The sequence below is a fragment of the Castor canadensis genome, chromosome 5 (assembly GCF_047511655.1).
Source record: "Castor canadensis chromosome 5, mCasCan1.hap1v2, whole genome shotgun sequence".
In the NCBI taxonomy this organism is placed as follows: Eukaryota; Metazoa; Chordata; class Mammalia; order Rodentia; family Castoridae; genus Castor; species Castor canadensis.
Genome location: NC_133390.1, coordinates 132,672,307 through 132,691,173, shown reverse-complemented (window position 1 = coordinate 132,691,173; position 18,867 = coordinate 132,672,307). Strand labels below are relative to the sequence as shown.

General features: G+C 45.6%; 1 protein-coding gene across 5 annotated transcripts in view; it reads left to right on the top strand.

Moving 5' to 3' along the window:
- Positions 1-1,889: 1,889 nt before the first annotated feature.
- Syndig1 (synapse differentiation inducing 1) overlaps positions 1,890-18,867 on the top strand; it is a 174,176-nt gene continuing 157,198 nt past the window's right edge. The window contains exon 1 of one of the 5 annotated variants that reach the window (XM_074074214.1): positions 1,890-2,447. The gene's annotated coding sequence lies outside the window, so the exon portion shown is untranslated. Of the gene's footprint in view, positions 2,448-2,470; positions 2,609-2,808; positions 3,008-18,867 lie in introns of those variants that run through there. The other 4 variants (XM_074074213.1, XM_074074216.1, XM_074074215.1 and 1 more) reach the window with 4 other exon arrangements.

The window sequence follows — 18,867 nt, the reverse complement described above, 5'->3', positions numbered from 1 at the left end:
TAAGTAAGAAGATGTGGAGGTTTAAATGGCAAATTGGATGATAGAGATTAAGAGTACTACACCTTAGAAGTTTTCTCAGAAATACAAGCCCACTTAAAAAAAATCTATCTATCTATCTATCTATCTATCTATTATGTATCCAGCCAATACAAGGTTGGATAAAGGTATCTCTCTGTGGATAGAAAGAATTCTATGCTCAACACATCCCCTGGGAAGGCCTGGATGCAGAGTTCCAAAGAAACCACAGGAAAGCTTTCAAAGTACCTAAGACATGAACTCAATTCTGGAGGCAAATCCAAAGGTATTTTCTTCCTTTAACTTCTGCCACCCTCATTTTTGGAGAGAGAAGAACCAGCAGGGACCTGTGGTTATGTTTTATGCTCCCTCCCCCTCCCCACAATGTACTTGCCTGCTATATTAGAAAAAGCTCAATTTTAAAGTTCAAACAGTACCTTAGAGGAAAGGCAAATCCTGGCTGTAATCCAGACAGGTGTTCTGCTGGCAAAACAATACCTGCCTCCAAAACCAACCCAGAGACTGGAGTATGAAAATAGCACTGCCCTAGAGGTAGGGAACAACAGTTTCAGGTGACTCCCAAATATTGGGTAACTATGGGAATCTCAGTGAGCCTGTTTAAACCTCAATTTCTTCACCTGGTAAATTGGGATATTAATTCTCTACCTCAAATGGGTCTAACAATATTTGCTCAGCCTAGCAGTTTGGATGAGAGAATGTTCTGTTCAGGAAAGGACCTAGGAACAGTAAGCTGCTTTAGTGGCATTTTCCTCCAAAGAAAAACTTTCTGCTAGACAGGAGAAATGCACAATACCCTTTTCTGACTGTTTGAGGATCCAGAGGAAGGAACTCCAGGTATGCCTAGATGCTGCTGGGATGCAGATGAGGATAATATTCAGGTGTAAGTGAGGATTCTCTCAGATTGTGTCCAAGCAAAGAGCTATGCAAGTATTTGCAGGATTCACGGATGTGCTCCTCCTTCACCACCAATGCCTCCTTCTGGTGGCACTCTGAATTTTAGCATTCACATTGGATGCAGGGCTTCCACAGAACCTCAGGGAATGCAGGAGGGACCCCGCATCATTTCCAACTCCTGCCTGGTGCAAACCTCATCAGAGGAAACCTGGGCAAGACGCAGGGCTTCTGAGGGGCAAAAGCTTGGTTTTCAGGCAGTGTGTATGTGGTGGTGAGAGCTCTGCACCTAGGAGAGCTACGGACCTTGGAACCCTGGGGCATTAACTAGTCTTGACCACCAAGGCGCCAGCCTGGGTTGGCCTGACTGGGGCTCAATGCAGCGAGTTTCCACCTGCTGTTCAAAGAGGGTGGCAGAGTTTTTTTTTTTTTTTTCTAAATAACTTTTGATCCTCAAAGAAAGGGTGAATCTTTCACAGTTTGTCCTCTGAAACTTAAAATAAAAAGACCCTTATTTCAGCCTCCCCCAACGTTTGAAATGCAGACTGTCTTTGGTAGGTGGCCTTTCCTCGGCTCCCCTGTACCTTCTACCTACTCCCCACACCACCACTATACCCACCTCCAAGCCCCTCGCCCGGCTACGCCCTACTTTCCTTGCATTTCCAACTGCTGTGGGCCCGCTATGCGCCAACTACAGGCTGGTTATGAGCCGAAGGGTCTCAGAGTGCGGGCTCCGCGCCTGCTTTTGCCTTTATCCTGGCTTAACGGGTCAGGAGTTTATCATTCACTGTACCTATAGAGTGGGTTCTTCTGAACTTCAAAAACGAACCCGAGCCTGGGGAGGCCTTTAGGACCGAGGGGAGCCATCGTTTCCCGGAGTCGGGCTGCAAATTCCTGTCCTTCTAGTCCCCAGAGACAGTCCCCCATCCCCCAGCCTCCGTCGCCCTCACAAATCCAGACACTGGCCCCAGGCCACTAACCAGACGCTATCATCCGCGAGGGCTCCACTGGCCTAGGGCAAAGTTGGCGGCTACCTTCTCGCGGGCCGCTCCCTCTCCTCTTGGCCATCCTCCCTGGGGTACCCGCGGACACTGCCTCCCGCAGGCGCGGGCTAGCGAAGCGGTGGACCCCCGGGATCCCCTCGCCCAACGCGCCAGCCAGCCGCGCCACGGGAGTCTCCCCGCACCCTTTCCTTTCCCAAGGGACGAAAAGATTCGGCTCCACCCCGGTGCCACCGCTCTCGGTTCTTCGCCGCCCGGGCAGCCGCCGTTGCCCCGCGCCCAGCGCTCCAGAGCGCGCGGGGCAGCCGGGGGCGTTGGCGGCGAGCACAGGGCGGGGATCCGCGAGTGGAGAAGAGCCGCGCCGTGCGGAGGGGAGCCGAGCGGAGGGGAGGGCAGAAGAGGAGAGAGCCAGGGAGCTGAGAAGAAGAGGCGGGTGCCGCACCGCCCCGCATGCTCGCTTCCTCCGGAGACGTGCGGGCGGCCGCTTGGGCGCAACAGCCGGGTCACCTTGTCCCGGAGGTAAGTCCGGACCGCTCTGGCGGCGCGGGCGTGTTGATAGCCCGGCGGGGGTGGGGTGGGAGCTACTAGCTGGTTGTGGACGCCAGAGGCTGCCCTGGCGCGGGCGGGCTTCCTGGCTCCGCCTTGGAGCGCGCAGACCCGGAGGCGGCGTGGCGCCCTCGGTAAGTCCCAATGGTTGTGGCGACGGGACCTGGGAGTTGGGGGGTCTCCAGGCGAGAGGGCAGATGGGGGCTGGTGCGGAAGATGTGGAGGACGAGACTGGGTGCTGCCGGCCAGGGCTGCACCTTGGCGCCTCGCCACCTCTGGCATCCCGGCGACGTGTAGGGGCTGCTGCGCAAAGTCGGCGGGAGCTGCTGAGATTCAGTCCTACGAGCGCAGCACAGCCAGGCTGCCCAGGGCCGTGGGGGATTGCAGCGGGCTTTGGTTTTGGGGGTTGGAGCGACCCTCTGGAGCCACCCAGAGGAGTCCAACTGGGCTGGTGAGCGGGGCAGTCGCGGCGCTGGGGACTGAGATCTACATGGGACCAGGAAAGGAAGCGGACTTTGATTCTTCCAGCGGAGGTGATAAGCAACATGAGGATGCAAGCGCGCTTGGGATAGGGGGATCTGAACTGGCTACCGGGCCGGAGGATGGGACTTCTGGAGTCCGTCGCCCCGGGCCAGAGCAAGACCGCTTTTGAGATCTGTTTGGTCCCCGGCCGCGAGACATCCTGCAGCTCTGGGAGCCGCCAGCTCCTGAGCGGAGATGGGGAGATGGGAGTAAGCAGATGCTCTTTGGGGTTCAAATTCTAGTCTCGTTTTCTCCTGGCGTGATTTCTGCCTCTTCATGTGCTCTCTCCGATGAGTGGAGAGAGAGAGAGGAATAGGTCACCTGCAGAGTTGGGCACTTTTCTTAGGGAAGGGGCTTTAGATTGCGCGCTTGGTGCAAGACCCCAGTGATGTGGACTCCCGCCACTGAGCTTTTGGTAGGCGGCCCGGAGGGGTTGTTTGGCTTATCTGACGGACAAGAAGAAGGGACCTTCTGGTAACCATCATTTATTATGGGGTCCCCTAGCATGCGGAAGCTTGGGCACGTGGCAGCCACACTAAAGGTGCGCCCAATCGTCCTGCGGCGTCAGATGCATTGGAGCCTCTGCGCTGGTCGGGACTGGATGCCTGTGCCTTTCTCAGTCATGTCCTGATGTTCAGTGCAGCAGACACTGGCCGAGGAGGGGGTGGGGGGCCTGGGCATTATCGGATGACTTCCTTTTCTGGTTGGAATCCTGCGGTGGGACGCAAGCATCTCCTTCCTACAGGCCAGTGGGTTAGGGTTGAGCCAAAACAGAAAAGGCGGCATGCTGCGCAGACCTGCAGCCTGTGGGGGTGACTAGCCTCATAACAAATCCCAGAGCGAGCCAACTTTCCCTTGCTCTGGTGCCACTGCTGGAGCAGCCACTGTTGGTGCAGAGAATTGGTCCTCAAAGAGGGGGAAACCAGCTAGAGTGAAAACGAGTAGCCACTGTGGCAGCAGCAGTCTCATGTCGGTTTTGGCGAGGACCTTAAGAGGCTGGAGCCAAATTTTCAAATGAATTGCATGCTGTGCGCTGTTGTTGATTGTCTTTTTTGGGAAATTCAGACTACAGGTGCAGGGCCTGTGGATGTCTTAGGAAGCACACTGCACCTCAGTCCTAACCTTTCAACCTCTTTTCCTTTCTCCAGCACCCTAGCCTCTTGTCTAGGAGCAAAGCTTGGCATGTAGCCACTAACCAGGTGCTGCCTCCCACCCTGCCCTAGCTGCCTTCATGGAAAGCAATCCTCCTGATCAAGCGGGCTTTGCTCATTAAAGAAAAAAAGGGAAAGACCTATTTTTAAACTTTTCTGTTATTGAAAATTTCAACTGCACGGAAAGGCAGAGAGACAGAAAGTTAGAGGGACCTTTGTGTGTCCCTGGCTCAGTCACTGTACTCCTTAGAGTTGTGGAGGCCATGCTTGATGGAGGGTTTCAAAACTCTTTCCAAAAATGATAACAATATGAGGTGAGGAAGACATTAATTAGCATTACTTGATCATTCCACATTATATACATAGATCATAACATCTCTTTATGCCTCAAATTTATATATAATTATTGTCAATATCCAATATACAATTTAAAAAAAAATAAATTACATTATTTTAGACCTAAAAAAAAAAAAAAAAAAACCTTCCTAGCTCACTTCACCTGAATACATCTTCCTGTCTCTCCAGGAATGACAGTTCATTTTATGGTCCCTTAATCATCAGAAATTACATTTTTTTGTGTGTGTGCTGGGGATCGAACCTGGGGCCTCACAGCAGATGTTAAACATTGGCTAGCTCCAGAAATAACTTCTTGAAAATTCCATTAAAATGTAGGTAGATGAAAGCACCCCACCACCACCAATTTATATTTTAGAGCAGATAAAGCAAACTTGCAACTTTCCTGGAGGAATGGGGGAGGGGGCTGTTGACGGAGGAAAGATGAATCTAGATACTTAAGATAAAAGACATTTTAAACTATTGGATTTGATTTATACCAGTCAATATGTGCAAGGCATGAGCAAGATTCCATCTGAAGTATGGTAGGCAAAGAACTTTATCTTTTTGGTCAAAACTTTAAAACTCAGTTCATAAATCATAAGCATTTAATCTCCATATTTAGCACTGACACAGAAGTGTTACACTAAATTTGACTCATCTTTCTCATTAACTTTAACTCCTATTTTCCAGGGAGTTACTATTATAAGACAATAAAGAGGTATTTCCTTATGTAAGTTTTCTAACTGAGACGCTAGTCTGTGCTAGTCTGGGGCTCAGTGAGAGAACAGAACACACCTGTTACACGCACTGTGCCCTCCGAGGGGGCTCTCTGCTTGCTGGGATTTGATGTCCAGAGTGATTTTTGTTATCTGGATAGGTGTAGTATGCACAAGAAGGACTCTAGAGTCAACAGGAAGGGATGTCCTCCCCCCCAGAACCCCTCCCACCCTGAACACCTCTGCACTTTTCTTTAGATAAAACTGTTCCTAAAAATTGTCAATAATATTCTTCGAGTCAGACTTGAATACCTTTATAAGGTGCACTATTTAAAGTCATCCTTAATTAATCTTTTGTTAGGTGAATAACCCTCTTGCAGGCCAGCAGTCTTATGTTCCCTCCACCTCACCCCCAAATAAAACCCTGTTTTTTCATGATGGCAGTGTAGCCTTGTGCCTCTCACTTTGGACTTTGCAGGGTCTCCACGCAAATTGGAAAATGTAGATTCTCAGGGACAATAGCAACTGTATGTAACGTTATGATGAGTTTGGACATGCATGACATTAGCCGAATTCTTTGAATAAGAAGGGTGAAGGTGGCAAAGATCTAAGGATGGGATGTTTGTCAGCATCAGCACACAGAGGGAGGTAGAATGAATAGCAGAGCAATCTGCCCTTTCAATGGAGCATCACATAAGACTATTTTGTGGAAATGAACTGGACAGAGATGTTTCTGGCCATAGCTTTTGACCAACTTCACTGCACTGGGGACATTGTGCCAAAATGTAAAAAAAAAAAACCCAAAAGTATTCAAAGCATTAAAGATAGGCTGGCCAGTCTATCCATGCCACCAGAATTAGAATAATGGAGATATCTGGGTGATTTTCCAACATTTCCTATGCAAGATAGTTGCATGTTTCAAACGACTGCTGAGTGCTCAAAAAGGTGTGTTTTCAAGAGGGTCAGCAGGTGCTCAGGCACAGGCTATAGTCCAGTGCCCTCCTGTTTTTTATTTACTGTCAGGTAGAGAGATGAATGGGGAGACACACACTTGTGGCTTGTCTTCTATCTCCTTGGTACCTTCTGGAATGCATATGAGAAGACTTACATTTCAGACTCTGGGCCCTGCCACTTACTAGTTGACTGATCTAAGACAAATCTCTTAACTTTTCTGAGATTCTGTTTCTTTTCAACCACATTCTTTCCAAGATGTTTGAAAACAAGATATTTAAGGAAGGAGACTCTGAATTAGAGGACAAATTCATGTCTTAACTGAATGTTTCTGCATTCATGTGGCTTTCTGAGAAAACAGAAAGCCAGGCCTTTCCTTGTGTCTTCAAAATATAACTACTTGCTGGCAGCCATCAGAATAGGGACAGTTTCTACACACTCACATGAGGCAAACCAATTCGTGCATGGGAATGTGTGTGAGTCCTATCAACAGTCATGTCTGCTAATGACTGGGGGAACGTGTAGGAGAGGTATGTGAACAAAGCTTTTGAAATGTATCTTTAGCATAACTAAATTTAGCTTCATATCATATTTTACAAGTTTTATGATGTATTGTTCAAGATAAAAACATTTTAAGGCATCAACAAACCACCAAGCACCATGTTTAATACATGATGACTTAAGCTACATTGTTTAGCTCAGAAAGTTCTAAATCTTAAACCATTGTATCACAAGTAATGTGTTAAATTACCTAAGATAAAGTAAAATAGAATACGGCACTAAAGAAAACAACACGTGAACATTAGGACCTGAAATAGCTGTTAGAACCCTAAATACCATAACCAAGAAACATTACGCACATGTAGAAAACAATAAAATTAAAAGCTGTTCTGAAAGCAAATCCAGAGACAATTTGGATACTTTTTTGCATAAAAATAATTGATATAGGAATTACAGAGACATTTTGCTATTGAAGTTTCAGCCAGTGTTCAGTGTGAAATCATTTTGTTGTTTTTAGTTCCTGATTCTCAGCAATAGTACTATCGTTTAGATGATAACAACTCTGAGAGACAGAAAGAACTTAGATTGTAAAATGGGTATTGTAAAAAGAGCTCACTGTTTGAATTCACATTTTGAACAATTATCTTACATCCAACAAGTTCAGTTGTAATCTATCATTTGACCTCATTTGATTACCACTTTCCAATTTGTTTCCATCTGTTCCTTCCTTTTTTTTTTTTTGAACAACTGTATGTCTGAAACAACCAAAAAGCAAGCACATGTTAGACAATTAGAACCACAATAGTTGAGTTCTATTGCTCAACTTTAAGGCAATTTCTGAAAGCAAGATGCAGTGTTCTTACCTCAAATACATCTGAGGATCCACGTTCTTTCCCCCTTAGTAAAGCACAGAAACAAAATGTCATATAAACTTACTCTTTTATTGTGAACCCAATGATTACTTTTAAACTTATTCCTATGATCTTGGCCATCATAAGACAGTGGAGCAGACTCTTAGCTGGTGCACGTTTGAAATAACTGGGTTTATTTCTGAAGATCATAGTGGGGTTCCGCTTTGGGACAGGATTGGGAAATGCCATAGGCATGCTGAGGAAGGGGCTTAGAGTTGAACTTTAGTGGACCCTGAGGACACCCAACTCATCCTATGAAAGATTGGACCTAATTCCACTGTTGATTTATCTGTAATGTCTAAAGTTCATTTTATAAATCAAGCATTTCTGTAGCCACCCTTCATGTCTGAGTGCTTAGCCTCAGCCTATCATCCATGTGCCCCCTTCATAAGAGACCCTGTACCTACCAGTGAGCACCATAGGATAATGGTGCGGCACCTACATGGTGGTGGGGAGAGTTGAGCGGCGTGTTCTGTTTCTGAGATGGCTGGCCTGTGCTGGTAACTCAGACCTTCATAGGTTGATTTTAAGAGTAACATCTGCCCCAGATGGACCAAGGAAGTCCCCTCCTCATGTGCATGAATGCAGAGAGGACCTGCACCAGGCCACCTCTCCACTTGTATCCCAGCCTTGAATTACTTGCAAATATCTGCCTGTGTGTGGTCCAGTCTTCATTTTTCTGTCCTTGTTTCTTTCTTTTCCCATACACAGGGCTAGGAGCTGACTGATCAATCTGCACATTATTTTATGTTTTGGTTTGTTGGTTTGTGTACTAAATCCAGGGATTTGGTTTGCTCCTTTCAGTACTTTGATAGAATACAATTTTCTAAATTTCCTGACAGAGATGGGTTTTGCTAAAAGCTCATTTTAAGTAAAAGGAAATAATCTGTCCTGTTTTTTCTAAGTTCATTCTCTTCCAAATCCTCAGTTTTTAACAGTTGTGGTCCAAATGTCCTACCTTTTCATGGGGGTAACCACCCATTGCTCTCACTTTATTCAGAATGACATTATCAAGGCTTTTGTTGGAACCCTCTCCTAATGACATCTAGACTCAGTAAGGGCCATGTGGTTATTGAGCAATACAGCTGTCCTACGGGAGTGGCTCAGGACAGGGGGACCATTTATGCAGCTGCATCCTAGTCCCTTGACCTCTTTCACCCGACTTATCCAGGTCCTCTGGCATAATATTGGTTGGCACGACTGTTAACCTGAATGTTCTTCATGTCCAATGTCTTGGCTGTGATTGAGAACCTTGGATGTAGTTTGCAACATCACAGTCTGTTCTAGAAACATTGACCCCCTTCCGTGGCCCCCTCACAGTTCCTCAGTGTCTTTTTTCAGCTGTCTGCCCTGCTGTTGTAGCCTTCCCCAGGTACACAGAGGCCTATAGTATCCAAGCACACAGACAAGGCTGTCCAGGGGCTTCTGGTGCCCCCAGTCAACTGAGCTGTGATGCATGTAACACTCCCTGACTCCTCTTCATCTTGTCTTGTAGAAGTTTCTGGTGACCTTCAGATAGAAAATTTCCTAGTCTGATTAGGAGTTGCAAGTTACAACAAACTTAGAGCTCACCTCTCCCAGGACTGGACAAACTGCTAGCATGTGTTTGTGGAGTGTGTGTGTATGTGTGTGTGTGTGTGTGTGTGTGGTTCATGGTCTGCCCTTTCATAGTCCCATGTGCTCAGTCCTCCTACATCAGGACCAGGAGGAAGAGGGGATGGAGGAAAGAGGCCATTAGCTATTCTTTAGCTGATGGCCCTTGTGTTACCTCAGGCACTCAGATGCTCCTTGTAGATCCTTCCAGCCTCCCCACCTCCATGGTCTCCCTATAGCTCCTTACTGACTTGGAGATTCTGCCTCTAGCCCCGGACCCTATCGCATTGGACTTCCTCTGCACAATGAAAGGGTGGCTTGATGAGATGATGGTCTCCTCCTGGGAAAAAGTGACACTTTTCTAAACATTACCCTCCAACTCAGACAAGTGTCTCCATCATGTGTGAGGGATGAGGCCTCTGTGTGTGAAGGGACTTAGGGATTGGTGAGTCAAGGAAGTGGAATGCCCTCTGTTGGAAACAGGTGCAGCATTGGGAAGCGGGAGGGCTGAGAGATGCCATGGCAGAAAGAGAAGGAGACAGTGAGTGGTGATGGAACTTATCAAGTATCTTTACTGTTTCTTGGCTCCAGTGTGTCCCAGGAATTGTACAGAAGGCTAGGCCAAGTGCCATAGGGGTGGGATGGGAGAATAATGGGCTCTGAGGAGCTTTAGCACTTTAGTGGAAGATAGAAGTGGCAGACTCCATCTTCTACCCAGTCTTGAGTAGACATACTCAAGCCTGGTGTTTCACCACAAAGCCTGCCCAGCTGTCTGTAAGGAGTGGACCCATTCTTCTGATTCCTGGATGACATAGAGGTGAGCTAATGAAGAGAAGGCAGCTCAGACCTGAGGGCCAGACTAAAGCTTGTATCACTTGCTTGCATCTTGCCATGAGGATGATTCAGAAAAACCAACAACAGCTTCAACTCTTAGTGCCTTATTGCTAGTGGTACCCCTCCTGGTTCAGAATGGCAGTGCCAAGAAGCAACAGGGGAGAGCTAGAGGAGGAGGGGAGATTGGAGTGTGTCTGATCCTATTTGGTTCTTTTGGCAAACTCCCAAGATTCCCCATTTCACACTTTGTACAACCAAGAGACTGGGAGGGATCCCCCAACCTGCTTTCTAACCTTATGCTATCAGAAGAGGCTATGGAGCAGGAGCCTGTCTTTAGGGCTTGCTTGCTTTTGTGTCTGCCATTCATTAACATTCATGTTTTTTCACCCCACTATGCTAAGTTGTTCAATTTTCTTGGCATTGCTAAAACCTAGCATAATGTTTAGGACAGTTACACATTCTGCACAACAGTTGGATAAACAGATGTGGACAATTCCATTGTACAATAAACCCCAATTAGCACAAAATGTATTTAGGTCACTTCATCTGTACCTCTTGGATGGCTCTCTCAGGAGAGCACTCACAGCAAGTCAGCAAACTGACCCAGGCGTGAGGGGAGAACAGGTTTGTAGGTCAGGCTAGGACTCATGCACCCAGAAAAGTCCAGGAGAGTAGGAACCTCCCACAGAACATCCAGGCAGTCAGGATGGCAGGGGGAGGCACTTCTTTTAGGTAATGCCACAGGTCCTGGACATTGAGAAAGAACACCAACATAAACTAAGTAGGACAGGATGTCAACTCATGTTCTTATCTTGTTCTCAGCAGAAGGCTTTTCCCAGAAGATGGAAATATTCCTTCTCTGTAGACATTGCCCAGAAAGGCTGGTCTTCCTGGAATTTGCTCAGAACTGTATTTTGGTGAGTTCAACTCTGCTCACTGTCCAAGTCTTTCCTTAATCTGGAGCCTTTGCAGAGTATAAAGCAAAGATGAACCCAGTTGTTTCTGGGGTCCAAATCAGGGAGCCTCTGTCCCCACTAGCGTCTGGCTTAGTCTTGGAGAGCATCTTGGGAGCATAGTGTTGGCATGTGCATCCTTCCCCCAGATCCTTCCTCCCCAACCCCCGGAGAGCCCTCTGGCTTGTGCTGGCCAGGACTCTGCCAGGGTAGGGAAGCCCGCCAGGGGCACTTGACACTTGGTGGATGTGTTCCCACTCAGTCCTCATGCCCTTCACTGAGCTGTCCTGTCATCTTGATTTTGGTTGTGATTTACAGATGTCCCTTAATTCATGATGGCGTTATGCCTTGATAAACACATTGTAGGTTGACAAAGCCCATCTAACCTGGAACATCCTAGTTTAGCACACTGTAGAGTCTTGGCTATGACCATTCATCATTGGGGGTTGACGGGAAGTTACAGCTCTCAGCCCCACGCAGCATGGTGAGAGAGGATTGGACCACGTGACACTAGCTCAGATAAGATCCAGATTCAAAATTTGAAGTGCAGTTTCTATTGAATGCTTATCATTTTGTACTATCATGAAATTGGAAAATCCTAAGTGGAACCATCCTCAAGTCAGAGATCATCTGTATGTGCAGCTGGTTCCCAGGTGGACTTCCCTATCCCTAAATCCTACCTGAGGCTCAGCCCCCTGGCCTCTCCATGAGCCATTCCCTGGACCTGCAACTGAAATGAGCTTTTTCTCTGTAGTTTCCCTCCATCACTTCCTCCCATGCCCCTTCCTCTGAGAATGATACTGGTAACCTAGAAATTCACACCAGAAACCTCTTTCTGGGCTGGCACCCCTCTCTCCTCCCCAGATTTAACTATTCCTCACTGCTGCCTCACATCTTCCTACTGGTCCCAGCTAGACCCTCATCTCTTGCCAGGCAATCTCAGCGACTACCTTCTTCTTATTAACCCTCCACCCTTCCAGGACTTTCCAGAGTGAACCTGCTTAAATGAACGTCCACCTCCAGCTCCTCCTCAAGTGCTCCATCCCCAGCCACACAGAACAGGTTGCTTGGGGAGGACATGAGATTGTTCTAACAGATTCTGCCCCTTTCCAGCCTCATCACCACTCGTCTCTGTGATAAGAACACCAGGCTTCTCCCACTCTTACCATGCACATGCATGCACACACATATACACAAATACGTACATGTACTCACACATACATACCATCTGCTCCCACCTTCACCCCCAGCCTTGGTTGCCTGACTCTCGCTAACCTTCAAAGCTTAACTTGGTCCTCACCCCTTCCCATGTCTTTCCTTTAAGTTCAGCATCCTCACCTCTGATCCCAGCTCTGGTATGACATTAGGAGAACAACCAAAGTATGAGATATCTGGAAATAACTCTGGCATGAAGTAATATCCATACAAAGTAATATCCACATGAATTTGCTCATGGAATAAGAAAATGTTTGAATAATCAGAGAGAAGCACCACGGTTCTGGATAGAACACTTCATAGTGACACGGTCTCACTATTGCTCCATGTCAATTTATAGGACTGAGGCTGTCTAATCAGAATGTCAATTCTCTATTGCCTTTTGAGCTTGACATCATTATTCAAAAGTTCGTGAAAGAATAATCAGACTGCAATGCTAAAAATTTCTTTTCATTGTACAGGCTTCATTTTGACATTTTCATACATGTATGAAATGTACTTTGATCATACTCGCCCTTCTCATTACCCTCTCTTGCCCCTCCCCACTGGTCCCCTTTCTCTTCCCAAATAGTCCCCCTTCTACTTTCATGTCTTAAAAAAAAAACTAGATTCTTCAAATGAGAGAAAACAGGCAATATTTGTCTTTCTGAGTCTGGCTTATTTCACTTAGCATGATGATCTCCAGTTCCATTCATTTTCTAACATAATTGCATTCTTCTTCTTCTTCTTTTTTGTGGTACTGGGGTTTGAACTCAGGGCCTACACCTTGAGCTACTCTGCCAGCCCTTTTTTGTAATGTGTTCTTCCAGATAGGGTCTTGCAAACTATTTGCCTTGGCTGCCTAACCTCAATCTTCCTGATCTCTGCCTCTGGAGTAGCTACTGGAGCTCCTGAGCCACTGGAGCCTGACTGCATTCTTCTTTATAGCTGACTACTACTCCATTGTGTGCATATACATATGTCACATGTTCTTTGTGTCTTCATCCATTGGTGCACACCTAGGCTGATTCTATGACTTGTGAATTGTGCTGCAATGAACATGGGTTTCAGGTATCCTTACTGTATGCTGACTTACATTCCTTCAGATATATGCCCAGGAGTGGTATAGCTGCCTCATATTGTAGCAGTATTTTTAGTTTTTTGATGAACCTTTATACTGATCAATTGTAGCTGCACAATTTACATTCCTACCCACAGTAAGAGTTCCTTCCCCCCACCCCACATCTTGGCATAATTTGTTGTTGTTTATTTTCTTGATGACAGCCATTCTGATGGGGTGAGATGGAATCTCAGTGTCATTTCGATTTGCATTTCCCTGATGGCTAAAAGATGTTGAGTATGTTTTCAGGTGTTTGTTGGCCATCTGTACTTCTTTTGAGAACTGTCCTTTTAATTCACTTGCCCACTTGTTGACTAGATTATTTGTTCTTTTGGTGTTTAATTTTTTGAGTTCTTCATATATTCTGGATATTAATTCCCCATCAGATAAGTAACTGGAAAGGATTTTCTCCCCTTCTGTAGACTGTCTCTTCACTTTGGTCATTGTTCCCTTTGCTGTGCAGAAGCTTTTTAATTTGATGCAATCCCATTTGTCAACTCTTACTATTATTTTCTGAGCCTTGGCATCCTGTTCAGAAAGTCATTGCCATTGCCTATATCTTCAAGTGTTTTCCTCTAGAATGCTAAGCATGTCTTTAAATGAAGAATTACCCTACCAGATAATAACACCAACTGGTAAAATTACATTAGTTGACCTCCCAGTCATTAGGATGGTTGCCACAAGTTAAAAAACAAAAACCAAAAAAAAAGTGTTGCCAAGAACATGGAGAAATTGAGATTGCAAAGTGGAACAGATACTATGGAGGGTCCTAAAAACATTAAATGTAACTACTATATAGTCTAGCAATCCTCTTTCAGGGTATGTGTCCAAGAGAATTAAAAGCAGAGTCTTGAGATATTTGCATACTCATGTTTATAGCAGCAGTACTCACAACTAAAATGTGGAAGCTATTGATAGATAAAAATGTGGCATGCCCATACAATGAAATACTATTGAGCCTTAAAAAGGAAGGGAATTCTGACATATGTTACAACAAGGATGAACCTTCTGGAATTATGCTGCATGAAATAAACCAGACACAAACAGACAAATATTGCATGATTCCACATATTTGACGTACTTAAGAGTGCTCAAAATCATAGCAGCAGAAAGTAGAATGATGGTTGTCAGGAACTGATGGAAGGGGAAATAGGGAGTTATTGTTTAGTGGGTATAGAGTTTCAGAACTGCAAAATGGAAAGGTTCCAGAGGTCTGTTGCACACAATGTGACTGTGATCAACACTGCTACACTACACAGTAAGAAATGTGTAAGATGCTAAATTTTGTAGAGTGTTCCTTATCAGAAAAATAAAAGCTGTGTTAGATGCAACTGTAAGATTCTAGTTTCTAGTAAATAGTTGACTAGCTATTCTGGTTATATACTGCTGCATAATAAACTGTCCTCCAGACTCAGTACTCATGGGTCTGTGGTCAGGAATGTGAACAGGGGACAGTGAAGATGGCTCATGCCCTCTGGGGCCTCTGCTAGGTAGACTCAGGTGAATGCATTGAAGCTGTGTTGGCGTCTTCCTTCCCTCATATGGACCAGGCCTGGGGTCATGTGAAGCAGGGACCCAGCTCCTGCACATGGCTTCTTCCTAGCTTTCTCCAGCAGAGCAGCCTCAAGGAGGTCAGACTTCTTGTGTTGAGTCTCAGTAGCATCTAAGAACAGGAGGAGGATGGAGGCTTCTTCTGATCACCATGTCAGTTCCATCATGTCTATTACAAGTAAGTTCCTAAGTCACCCCACAATCAAGAAGAGGCAAATTAGACCCAAATTTTGGAGGAAGCACGTCCATGGTCAATCTGTCCTGCCAACAGGTAGGATGGAGAGAGCACTTTGAAAAAGATTCCCATCCAGGAGCTCAGAGTGGTGCCAGCAGCAGGATAAACAGGGGAAGAATTGGATGAGTGAACAGAGCACTGTGAAAGAGACGGTAGGATATAAAGTCAAATTACAGCTTCCCATGCTATAACAATTTCTGAATTTCTAAATACAAGAAGCACCAGTAAATAAATGTAAAAAGAAGCAGGTATAATTCACTCTGCAGCTACTGAATATCTTGGTAGTTATAAGTAAGAACAAGATTGATAAAGATAAACTAAATATATGTTACAAATTCTGTCAAAAAACTGTAAGCAAAATGTAGAAGAATATAATAAGATGGAAATAAATGTATGCAACACATGAACAACTCCTTGCTCCACCCAGTTTTTTTTGTTTTTTTTTTTAATGTGAGGGCAGGGTCTGCCCAGACTGATCGAACTGAGGTCCTCCTGCTTCCACCGCCTCAGCTCTGGGATTACAGGAGTGTACCACCATACCCAGATCCCTGAAACCCTTTCTTAATCATGTTTTATATTTCTACATCCTGCGCTTAGAGCCAGTACACATTACATGCTCAGTCAGTGTTTGCTGTTTCTAGACTACCTTGACTGCCCCCCTCTTCCTGAAAGGGTCTGTCTGCATTCTCACCAGGACTTGCTATCTGAGGAAGGCCCTCTGCTCTGAGCAAGCAAGGATGTTCTCTTTTCTGTAGCTGACAGTCTTGGCTGCAAGCTCTACAGTGGTGGATGCACTTCTATAAGTAGTTTACTCAACTTGGGTGGAGGGCCTGCCATTTGCTGGTGTGGTGTTATGCCTCAGAGACCCAAAAATGAGAAGGCTGTGGGACTCCTCATGCCTGTGAGGTCTGTGCCTGGGGTGTGGCTGCCCCTGCTTGACACAAATGCAGGCGTGATGGGATGAGTGAGCTTAGAGTCCTATGGTCAGAGTGCATGGTCAGGATGTCATGGCAAGACTCAGCCAAGACCCCAAATAAGAAGGCATTAGACAGAAGGAGAAAGAAGGGTCTTCCAGGCAAAGAGTGCAGGATAAGGGTCAGAGGCTAGAAGAGACTTGGGGGCAGCTAGGATGTAGAATTTTGGGGTGACTTCAAAACTCAGGCTGCACCAATGGTGTTACTCAGATCTAGGGAATCATGTGAAAAACAGAAAATGGAGTCAGCGAATTCACACACCATTGTGGTTTCTGTACTGCTGTGTTCAAATGGCCCCAAAACTTACAGCATGAACTATTTTGGAAGACTGGGAACTTTAGAGGGGTCTCTGGACTCCTTTCAGTTGCAGTCTTTTATATGGGTGCTGTCCAAAGATATGTGGAGTCAGAAGAAGGGGAACTGAGGCAGTTAGGGACCAGCCCATAACCTATCACCTCAGGAGCCTTCCATGTGATCTCTCCTGATAGGCTTCGCTGGGCTTCCCCACCACGTGGCGACCTTGAGATACTGGATTTCTTAAATGACAGCTCAGGGCTCCAGATTGAAATTTCCAGTGAAAGATGTGAGCTGCATGAACTTTTCTTCATCTCAGGAGTAGCCTAACTTCATTGGTGCTGAATTCTTTCTGTTACTATGAGTCCCAAGTACACCTAGACTCAAGGGGAAGGAGCAGAGACCTACTCCCCCGCCACCGAAGAGGAGCACCAGGCACATGAAGGGATAGATATGTGAAGGGAATATTGTATCTACCTTTAGAAAATATGATTGGACAAACACTAAAAAAGAAAATACTCAAATTCCTTGCTCTATAACACAGTAAACCTTTAAGTCACAAGTAAATAAAAAGTGGAACCCTTTTTCATCTGAAAAACACCTAGATCCATTTAAAAAAAATTTAGATTTGTCCTAGTCTTAATTATTTTCCAATGTCAGTAAAAATTCTTGTATGTCAAATTGTTGTTAAAAGGTATGTTCTAGACTGTGATGCTATAGTTGGGTCCCTAAGCCAGAAACTGGGACATAGATTAGTGGCATCAATTTTACATGCTATATGGATGCATTAGTCATTATATAGAGAATTTCAGGTCTTAGAAATTTTGTTCAATTTCACTATTCCCTAATGTTTTCACTGAAATGGTGGAAGGAAAAGGTAAGAAAAAATTGGAAGTTTCAGATCTTCGTAGATCTAGTGACTTCTCCAGAATCATGCAGGAGTTAGTGTCAAAAGTAACTAGATCTAGATTGTCTGCCTTTTTCCTTCTTTTCTTCCTGTTTTTATGCATTTTGTGTAGTGATGTCTCCTTTAAAACAAGAGCTCTTTAAACAAATGTGAAAATGCAGTATACAAATGATACATCAGAATGATGGAGAGCTGCGAGCACACTGTTGAGGAGCTAAACAATTAGGTTTCTTTTTCCTACATGACCTAAGTCTAGAAGCAGAAGGTGCTGACTCAGCAGTTCAGCAAATCAAGGCTGCATCTCTACTCTCTCGTGACCTTTCCGTTCTGGCTCCCATATGGCTACTACTACCCCAGACGTCACATCTGGGATCAAGGCAAGAAGTAGGAAAAGTAGACAGATCCCCAGGAGACTTCTTTAATCAGACACATTGTCAACTTTGATTATGGGAAAGTATGGCATGAAGGTGAGGGTTTATTTAACTTTTCCAGTCTCTAGGGTAAAGATGGGCAAGGTAAAGGGCTTGCATTCAGTGGTGGTTCCTGTACTCAGCCAGTGAATGCCATCCTATCTCTCAATGAGAGCTATACCAAGGCTATAGCATTGGGCAGAGGTTGGAAGGGAAGATGGATGTGTTTGTGAATGCAAAAAGAGAACATTCTGTGGTTTGCTGGTGACTATGAAATTGTGACTGTAGTCATAATCCTGCCACGGGATGGCAGGTGGAAGGTTCAAGTGCAGATGTTTCCCCTGTGCTTGGGCAGCAGAGCAAGCTGAGGACCTAGACTAACATCCATAGACTGTACTTTGAGTAGCTCAGTTCCAGAGTTCTCAAACTTTGCTACATGGTCATTGCAGTTGGGAATATTTAAAAACTGGCTTACCCACACTATGGTTTAGAGATGGTTCGAGTGTCTGAACCCTTGGTCTGGGGGTGGGGTACCATCTGTGTATGACCCTCTGACTCTGAGGCCACTGCATCTGTGTCCACAAATAACAGAGGAGGACAATAGAGATGGCAGTCAAGAACCAGAGGGAGCAGAGCTACCTGTGAGGAGCCCTAGAGTGAACTTGGGGCTGTGGGTTTTTGTGTGAGTGGCTGCTTCCCCTTCCATCCTGCACTGCTGGACAATGGCTAGAGTACAGTGTGGGAGTCTGAGGGGATGCTTCTGTGTGGCTTTGCTCTTTTTGGGGTCTCAGTTTGTGTCAAGGCCTGAATGAACACTCAGATCACAATTCCTTATTATTATTTATAGAAAGTTATTACACCTAAAATAGCAGTTTGCTGGGGTTTTTTGGTTTTTTTTTTTGAGCCCACAAGGATAGGATTTGCTTGTGGCATTTTGGGAAAACAGACCAAGAGGAGGGGAAACTGAGTCATAGTCAGTATGGGAAGGGTCAGTTGAGGCTAATTGGGGAGTAGAGGAAATGAGGGGCCTGGTGTTTTTGCAGTGTCTGCTTGAACTTGATCCTGGCTTACCACTCATTCTTTGGGAAGTTATTCAGTCTCTTGGTGCCTCAGTTTCCCCATGAAGAGGAGGTACCAGTGGTCATTGCATGGGCTTGTCATGGTGAAGTCAGAAACAAACAGTACTCAGCAGGAGGGCTGAAAGAATGCTGTCTGTGGCAAGGACTACCTTCTTTGGGGC